The sequence below is a fragment of the Oryctolagus cuniculus genome, chromosome 13 (genome assembly GCF_964237555.1).
Source record: "Oryctolagus cuniculus chromosome 13, mOryCun1.1, whole genome shotgun sequence".
In the NCBI taxonomy this organism is placed as follows: domain Eukaryota; kingdom Metazoa; phylum Chordata; class Mammalia; order Lagomorpha; family Leporidae; genus Oryctolagus; species Oryctolagus cuniculus.
Genome location: NC_091444.1, coordinates 90,421,543 through 90,430,476, shown reverse-complemented (window position 1 = coordinate 90,430,476; position 8,934 = coordinate 90,421,543). Strand labels below are relative to the sequence as shown.

At 52.8% G+C, this 8,934-nt stretch overlaps 1 long non-coding RNA gene across 1 annotated transcript; it reads left to right on the top strand.

Annotated features, from left to right (window-relative positions):
* Positions 1 to 275: 275 nt before the first annotated feature.
* LOC103345809 (uncharacterized) lies at positions 276 to 8,251 on the top strand. Its single transcript, XR_515552.4, has 3 exons — positions 276 to 565; positions 5,147 to 5,346; positions 6,397 to 8,251. It is a non-coding gene; the product is annotated as an uncharacterized lncRNA (long non-coding RNA).
* The last annotated feature ends 683 nt before the right edge of the window (positions 8,252 to 8,934 follow it).

The window sequence follows — 8,934 nt, the reverse complement described above, 5'->3', positions numbered from 1 at the left end:
GCACTTGGGCCATCCTCCACTGCCTTCCCGGGCCACAGCAGAGAGCTGGCCTGGAAGAGGGGCAACCGGGACAGAATCTGGCGCCCCGACCGGGACTAGAACCTGGTGTGCCGGCGCCTCAAGGCAGAGGATTAGCCTAGTGAGCCACGACGCTGGCCTGCAGCATCTATTTCTCAACCCTGAGCATTTGTACTGATCGTCAACCTGGAGGTCACACCCTGTATTCATTTACCAGGGCAGCCGTGATCAAGGCATTGGCAACAGAGTGGCTGACACAACAGAACTGTGTTGTCTTACACTTCGGACTCCCATGTGCCAGCAGAGTGGACTTCTTCTGAGCACCAGAGGAAGAGGCTGTTCCAGATTGTTCTCCTGGCTTCTAGTAGCCTCAGACTTGCAGATGGCATTTCCTGTGCCTTCACACCTCCGCTGTCGATGTGTCTGTGTCCAAATTTCCTGTTTACCTAGGAACGGCGGTCACATCAGATCGGAGCCCACCCCAATAACCTCAGCCTGACTTGATCGTCTCTGAAAAGCCCGTTTCTAAAGACGGTCACATCTGCAGGTAATTGGCGGGGCGTGGGGGGGGGGGGGGACTTTATCATGCCGGGGCTGGGAGGGGGCACAATTCAATTCCTAAAACCTCTTCATCCCTGCCGTCACCTCAGCGCTAATGTGTGGGCCAGGGGGCCATCGTGAAGTCTGATGGGCGGTGCATCTGCCCAGACAACCCTGCTGCTCCATGGGCATCTCTAACAAGTCTGTGTGTGCGGATCCGGCCCCCTGCTTTGGCATGAGACCAGCTTGATCTGGAAGGGGCGGGGAGCAGATGTACAGCGGGAAGACGCCTGCCAAAATCAGGCTGCTCATAGGCGCGTACCCTTTATGAGCCCAAAAGGGGGCTGGAAAGACATTCCTCTCTCCTCCTTCATGTGCTTTCATTCGTTCAATTCCCTCGCTCCACCCAGAACACCCTCCCCACTCTCTTCATGGCCCACCCCAGCTCCTGCTCCAACACCCCAAATTCGTCCAGTCTTCCGTTGTCTTTCTTTGTCTACAAACAGGATGTGTTTACCTGCTTGTCTTTCAGCCCTTCCTAAACCTCTTTCTTCTAGGGAATGGGGTCAGCGCCTTTGGGGTTACTCTTGTCCTTTTGCAGGGCCCGTGAGATGCCCTGTGGGCATGAGGGCTGCACAGCCTAGAAAGCAGGCCAGCTGCTTCCGAACGCGTCCTGGACTCAATCTTACCTCCACCCTGCTCCCCTAAGAGCCCCAGCTCCCTACAATCTCCGCGGGCAGCTGTACAGACACCATAACCAAGAGTTCTCCCTACCTTAGGCACCTCCCCCAAAGTGGTCACCTCCCAGGGGGGCTTTTGAGTCTCCTGGTTCTAACCTGCGTCTCCACTGTCATCTCACCATGATGACCCTGTCATTTGCAAAGTGCGGGTGGCCAAAAAATCCTGCGGTCTCTGGCAGCAAATTGGCATGAACTTAGGTTTAAGGGCCTTGTGGACAGGGTATTTATTGGTGGTCTCTTCACTGCACTTTAAAGGAAATGATCTACTTGAAAGGAAGATAGGGCAATGTTCCTCCAAGTTCCTGGCTTTGTCAGTCTCTTGTGCCACCACTTGCTCTGACCCCTCTGGGTGTCCCTTCCACCGAGCCTGGGAAACTCCTTCATCTTTCAAGAACTATTGCACATTTCTACTATAAACAGCCTTTTCTGGTGCACACACACCCTCTCCACAGCTGTACTTAAGGAATTCTTCCCACCAGTGAGCTCACACCATGGCGTGGAAGGACCCAGTCCATACACCTGTGCCGCTGGCTTTCCTAGCTTTGCCTCCATGACAGCGAGCACAGAGACCAACCAGGCTGCTTCTCTTTGGTCCCTTTCCTCCTGGACATGCTCCATGTTGCAGGGTTCAACTCGGTTTTGTTTACTTTTACCTGGGGCCTCTTTGGTTCCAGAGGTCAAGACACAGTTGTCAGGTTCTATTAAAGTCCAGAGCGGACTTGGGACCAAACAAGGGATCAGCACTGCCGAAAGGGACAACACCCCTGGCTCAGATGTGTCACAGCCCGGCAGCCTGAGGGTTGCCAGGAGGCAGACCACAGACAAAGGTCAGCCTGCGGCCAGGCTCCCTTGTGGGAACAGACAGTTGGCAAGGTCAAGTGGAATGTGTGCTCTCCAGCAGTAGTCCCCAGCGCCAGGCCATCTCATTATTGTTACCGTACCTTTTCTATGAAGAATCAGAGGTGATTACAGTAGTGCAAAATGTCTGTCTTGATGCCTGTCTTGGTAAAGCGGAAAGCTGGTCACCCCACGGGGTCCACCAGTCTGGAAAGCCTGCAACCACATCAACACCTCTCAGGTATGCTTGCCTGCTGCCTCTCCCCACTGCCACACACAGCCAGAGCCAGTGAATGGGTGCTGGCTGGGTTTGGACCAGCCCAAATCTCCAGGACAGCTCAGCACTGCTGATGGAGGGAACACAGATGCAGACCTGGGGGAGCTCAGGGCGCTGTTGTGAAAGTGAAGCCCCCAACAATACATCCTCTATGGCCAGATTACACTCTGGGCCACTGGATCCCCACCCACCCAGGCAGGTTCAACTGCTGTCCTTTTTGTATCCTGGGGCTCTGCTGCTGGTTCACTTCCAAGAAAAGGCTCCACTGGTAAAACAATTTTTAAAAAAATTGGTTTTCAGACCCCAAAATTGGGTCTGAGCTCCTCATTTCCTAGTTGGGGAGAGAAGAGGCCCTGACAGGCTAATGAGAGGTCCAGCATCACACAGCTTGGCAGCTGGGAGGTGACCAACCCAGGCCAGAGCCAGGTCATTCATCTGGGCTTGTGTCATCTCTGTGGCATCCCTTTTTGGCCACACCTGGCACAGCAGATAACACAGCCACACCCAAGCTCTCAGGAACCCAAAGGTCACTCCTCTGAGAAACAGACCTCCCCATCCAGCCCCAACCTGGGGTGAGGTCATGGGGGTGGGGCAGCAGAGGTACCAGCTCAAGGATGAAGATTATGGATGCCACTTTTCAAATTCAAGTGAATTTTTATTGGACTCTCCTGAACCCTCTACCTGAGGTTCTTGATGAGAAAAGGCAATGGGCGAATGCCCCCAACAGGTGGTTTTTTTTTTTTTTTTAGCATTCATTTGAAAAGTAGAGTTAGAGAGGGAGAGAGAGAGAGAGAGAGAGGGAGGGAGAGATGAGAGATCATCCATCCACTGGTTCACTCCCCAAATGGCTACAACAACTAGGACTGGGCCAGGCCAAAGCCAGGAGCTTCATCCAGGTCTCCTACATGGGTGGCAGGGGCCCAAGCACCTGGGCTATCTTCTTTTGCTTTCCCAGGCACGTTAGCAGAGAGCTGGATCTGAAGTGGAGCAGCTGGGACTCAAACCGGTGCCCATAGGGGAGGCCAGTGTCATAGACAATGCTTGACTCACTGTGCCCTAATAGCCCCACACCTGTTGTCTTGGGGAAGGGCGACAATAAGACCTGAAGACCATGGGCACCTGAGCGTGCAGGTTTTACTCTCAGCAGTGGCCCTGGCTATGAGCCAGCACTGGCCCCGCATGCTCATGTGTGAGCAAGGGTGGGGCGGGCCACTGAGGTGCAGGCTCCTCTACCCTACACCAGGCCCTGTCCTCTCACCCGGCTTTACTTGTTCTTATTTGGTTCCTGGAGGCAAATAGGCAGAGGGAGTTCCGGTCACTTGCAAGGGGCGGGGGGGACAGAGGTCCCTGAAGTTACATCTCACAGAAGCAGGGAAGAGACCTGAGTGTTTGTTTGTTTGTTTGTGTGTGTGTGTGTGTTTGACAGGCAGAGTTAAGACAGTGAGAGAGAGAGACAGAGAGAAAGTTCTTCCTTCCATAGGTTCACTCCCCAAATGGCCGCTAAGGCTGGCGTGCGATCCGAAGCCAGGAGCCAGGTGCTTCTCCTGGTCTCCCATGGGGTGCAGGGCCCAAGGACTTGGGCCATCCTCCACTGCCCTCCCAGGCCACAGCAGAGAGCTGGCCTGGAAGAAAAGAAACCGGGACAGAATCTGGCGCCCCAACCGGGACAGAATCCGGCTCCCCAACCGGGACTAGAACCCGGGGTGCCGACGCCCCAGGCGGAGGATTAGCCTAGTGAGCCCCGGCGCCAGCCTGAGCTTTTTGCTGGCATGCCCGCTGCCTTCCATGACCACACTGCAGCCTCTGCGGTCTCCTCCCTCGCACAACGAGGGCTCACAGGCCTTCTCCACGCTATCGCTGTGAGAACAGGAAGAAAGGTTTGCATTCTCGCCCCCTCCCAGCTAAAAAGAAGCTGCGAGGTGGGGGAAAGCAGCCCTAAGTGGAAGCCAAGATGGCCCCTCTGGGTACGGGGTGCTCTGGACAGAGCCCTCATTGCTCTGGGAGCATCCGGCTTGCTCTGGAGAGAAGCAGCGCAGCTGAGCAGAGCAGGGTGAAGGCATGATCCCAAGCGCCCTCGATGGACGTTCTCATTTCCCGGCTGCCCCAGAACGGGTGTCAGCTGAATACGCATGCGTGGGTAGCCACCTGTGGGCAGTGCTTCCAGGGCTGTGTGGCCCGGCTGCAAAGTAACAGATTCAGGACAGGGAGTGACTTGGTCTGTTCCTACCGGAACATCAAGGCATGACACAGCCTGTGTCGGGCTAAATGCAAAAGGCAAGGAATGAACAGAGAAACGTCCCAGGAGGGTTTGGGCCCCTGGTTGGACCGCTGTCTTTGGTTCCTTCTCTTGTCCTTTCTCTCACCAGCCACGGTAAAGGTGGAGGTTATGGGGGCACAGTGCCAGGCCCCTCCTTCAGCTTTTGGGGGTCTTGGAAATCAGCAGAGAGAAGTTATAGGTCAGACTTCACGTTTCTGTGTGCAAATGCTGACATCTGATTCCTGGCTTTTAGCAGCCATTTAGAAAACTGGATTTTGTTTGTTTGTTTCCTGTACAGTTTGCTGTGTGGGGTTTACTCCTGGACAGATGGAAAAGGTTGAAGATAACCCTGTGAATAAATGATGGACCTCTGTATTTTTCTTCGCAGACTTCACCACTTTGACAAGCTTTGACTTCCGGGAGCCTGACAACCACACTGCAGGGTAGATGATCTCTTCTTGTTGTCCTATTTTGCAGGTGAGAAGACTGAGGTCCAAGGATGCCCAGGCATTAGGTACGCTGTCCCCCAGCTCCTGGTTCATCCCTCACCTTACCCAAAACCTGGGATCTGGCAAGAAAGGAAACCCTTCTATGAGCCAGAACCCTCTGCCGGGTTCTGTCAGCAGATCTTGCCACCTGTACAGCGACAGTCTGGCCCACCTGCTCACTGCCTCCAGGTAAGGAATCCACTGGGTTAAGACGGGACTGTTCGTAGGGATCGTAGGGCATGTTTGCCATCCAGATGGGACTGGGCTCCAACAAATGACAGCAGGGCCACCTTCGTCAAAGCAGAGGGGGTGGCAGCTCAAGCTAGAAGCTGACCCTGCAGGCTTGAGGCAGAACCTGCTCCCCCAGGAAAGCTCAGTTTTCATCTTCAGGATTTCAACTGACCCACTATAGACATTAACCCCACCGCAAAACACTTCCGGAGCAGCAAAAGGTTGGGTCCTCGATCATGGCTGGGCTGACACATTCAACATACTGTCCCACCCCCGGAACACATCACTGGTTTTCTAGGGCACTGTGGGGGCCTGGGTGAAAAATTGTACCCTAAACTCAAGTCTCCAGGATAAAACAGCTAAGCTAGTTCTTTCTTGGTGTCTCCTGTCTCCTCTGATGTAAACAAAGGACTCCACTAAGTAGATGGCTCAGGAGAATAAGGTTTTAGGGCGGAGGGGAAGGAAGTTGAGTGGAGGCAGGCCCTTGGGGGAGTACTGGCTGGCTCTGACATCGAAGGGAAGCAGGTACCCAGTGTCCTAGTTGATATCCAGGGACCAGACATTCCTGTATTAAACAGCCAGAGTTGTGCACTAAATGGGGTTGCAGCACACATAAGGGGAGCAAAGACAGCAGCCAACAAGAACAGACACAGAACAGTGAAAATCCATAACCAAACGTGTCAATCCCTGGTTGGTTTCCATTAACTTCTCTTGGCATGCACACCTGCCTCCAAAATTCACATTTTCTCATGATTGCCATCCAGTTGATGGTCAGCTTACAGCAGTTTAAGGGCTGACAGTACTAAGAGGAAAATGAATTTAGACAGGTCAGCGTGCAAGGGGTCCTGGCAATGTGTCTGTGCTGGGTCAGCCTTCTGGAAAAGGGGCAGAGTGCTAATAGAGGAACTGAGCAGGAAGTTAGGTAGCAGCAAATGAGATGGGAGATTTTCCCACATCTTCTATCTCGCACCCCTGTACCGAAACTCCACCCCCTTACATGTCATCCAGTATACCCACTCGTTCCCATGATGCACCTGCATCTCATCCGGACCCGGGAAGGCGGAAGACAGCATGAGGAAGCTGAACTCCAAGAAGAGGAGCCACCCTGTGTGTATATTCGATTAGGGCACCACCCCCTGGGGACTGCTGGACACACAGCCTTTTTGCTCCCTGAAGATCCCTTCTCTCGCCTTCTCCCACCATGGGCATCCCTCTGACCCTCTCATGGGGAGCTTTTCTCCTCGTGGGATCACCTCCATGCACACTCGCATGTATTCTCACTCCAAATAAGTCACACTCTCATTTCTGCTTGTTATTTATGCCTTATCTTATTCAAATCCTTATCTCACGCAGGGGCGGGAACTTGGAATAAAAACTGGGATACATATTCCCACAACAATTTTGTCGACTTCTTCCAGTAATTCTGTTGAGATAAGGGCTAGCATGACACAGATCCTCCAAAAAGAGAAAGCCGAGGGTCCATGAGGTAAGTGCTTTGCTTGCCAGGGGCAGAGGTAGGATGGGAGCTCCAGGCGGACGGAGCCTCCTGGGGGTTGGGTTTTCTTTCAGTGAGAGTAAGTTCCATGGAGGGCATCGCATCTCCCTAACACTGCCTGGTCAAGGAAACTGAGATTTGTCCCTGTGCGAAGACCTCTGGCAGTCAGGGGAAAAGTGTTGATTGGGAGCTGGCCTGTGTTCACCAGGCTCTGTCCTCTTGCTTCATATTCCCAATCTTTCCTCTACCTGTGGGCATTGGTAAAATATAGAAACGTGGTCACTAAAGAGCTTCAGGAATTAGGATGCCAAATAAAACTGAAAGAGCCGTGGAGACCAATGGGGACTGTCCCATCAGGGTGATTGTGACCAAAGCAGCTAAGAGAATGAGAAACACCATGCCAAGTGCCAACAGTCAGGCTGGGAAAATAAGTGCCGTAGGAGCTCCCTGTAGGTGGATGGGGCCGAAGGGGAGCCAGGGTAATTGATGGGCCACTGTGACTTCCTAGGTGGACAATGGGCAAAGCAACCCCAAGGTTGATCCACCGTTCAACACGCAGACAAGGTTGGAGAAGCAGAATCTGAGGTTCCCGTAGCCCAGAAGGTTTTCCTGGAAAGTAGTTGCTTGTGTTGATCAATGTGAGAAGCTGGGTCCATGATGCTTGTCCAGGAAGTGGAGCTGTTTCCTGCAAGGTGGCACCTAGGTGTGCATGTATAGCAGCCCTCATAGGGAACCCAGAGGAGGAACTTGGTTTTGAGGAAGACGCTCTTCGCCAACTTTAGCCATTTCCATTGTTGAATATCATGTGTGACATTGTGAAATACCTATTTGGTATTCATCCCCATTCCTGGCATGTAACTCCTAAAATCCTTGGAATTTCTATGTATGCTAATGAGTTAATGAATGGCTGGGGTCTCCAAGACAGCTGCAGAATGGGACTGGTTACATGATGACCAAGGGGAATCAGAGACTTGAGGCTTTCAGCCCTGGTGATGCAAGCCTAACTGTTTTCATCATTAATCTGGGTTCTTTCCCCCACAGGGATAAGAATTCAAACCAGAAGTACATATAGAGCGTAAAAGGGAGAGCAGGATGTTATAAAAAGTGGGAGAGTGAACATCCATTCACACGTGAGCATGGACCACCCCACATGGAGAAATACCCACCATAAGTGGGCCAAAGGGTTACATATGAGGAGAGAGAGGCAGAGAGGACCAAGGGAGGTCCCTCAAGCATGGTCAAGGGAAGGCCTCCCCCTGGCTATCATCATGGTAGAGGGTGTTGGCTTAGTTGAACAAACAAAGAGGGTGGGGTCTTAGCATGCACAAAGCATTCTGAGACTTTTTTTTTTTTTTAAAGGTAGAGTTATAGACAGTGAAAGAGAGAGACAAAGAGAAAGGTCTTCCTTCCGTTGGTTCACTCCCCAAATGGCCTCTACAGCTGGCGCTGCAGCGATCAAAAGCCAGGAGCCAGGAGCTTCTTCCTGGTCTCCCACCCAGGTGCAGGGGCCCAAGCACTTGGGCCATCCTCGCTGCCTTTCCAGGCCACAGCAGAGAGCTGGACTGGAAGAGGAGCAACCGGGACTGGAACCCGGTGCCCATATCGGATGCTGACGCCACAGGCGGAGGATTACCCTAGTAAGCCACGGCGCCAGCCCCCATTCTGGGACTTTTAAGGCACTTCCACGTGGAGTTTGACTTCCATGTGGCCCTCCCTGGTCCCAGATGAGATACAGGTGTGTTCTGAGAAGGTGGGCATATTAGATTGACAAGTGATGGGATGCAGTTACAATGCAAGGATGGCAAAAATTCCAGATCACCTATGTCTATCTAACTTCCTGCCTAGTTTCCCCGTATCACCAGCCGCCAACCTCCAGGGAAGGAGCTAAAAGAAGTTGATCACCAGTGGCCAATGGTTTAATCAATCAGCCCTGTGCAACGAAGCCTCCAAAAGGACAGCATTTGGAGAACGTATGGGTAACTAAACACACGGAGGACCCTGGATGGTGGCACATCCAGAAAACACAAGGGGACTCTGTACCCATTCCCGGC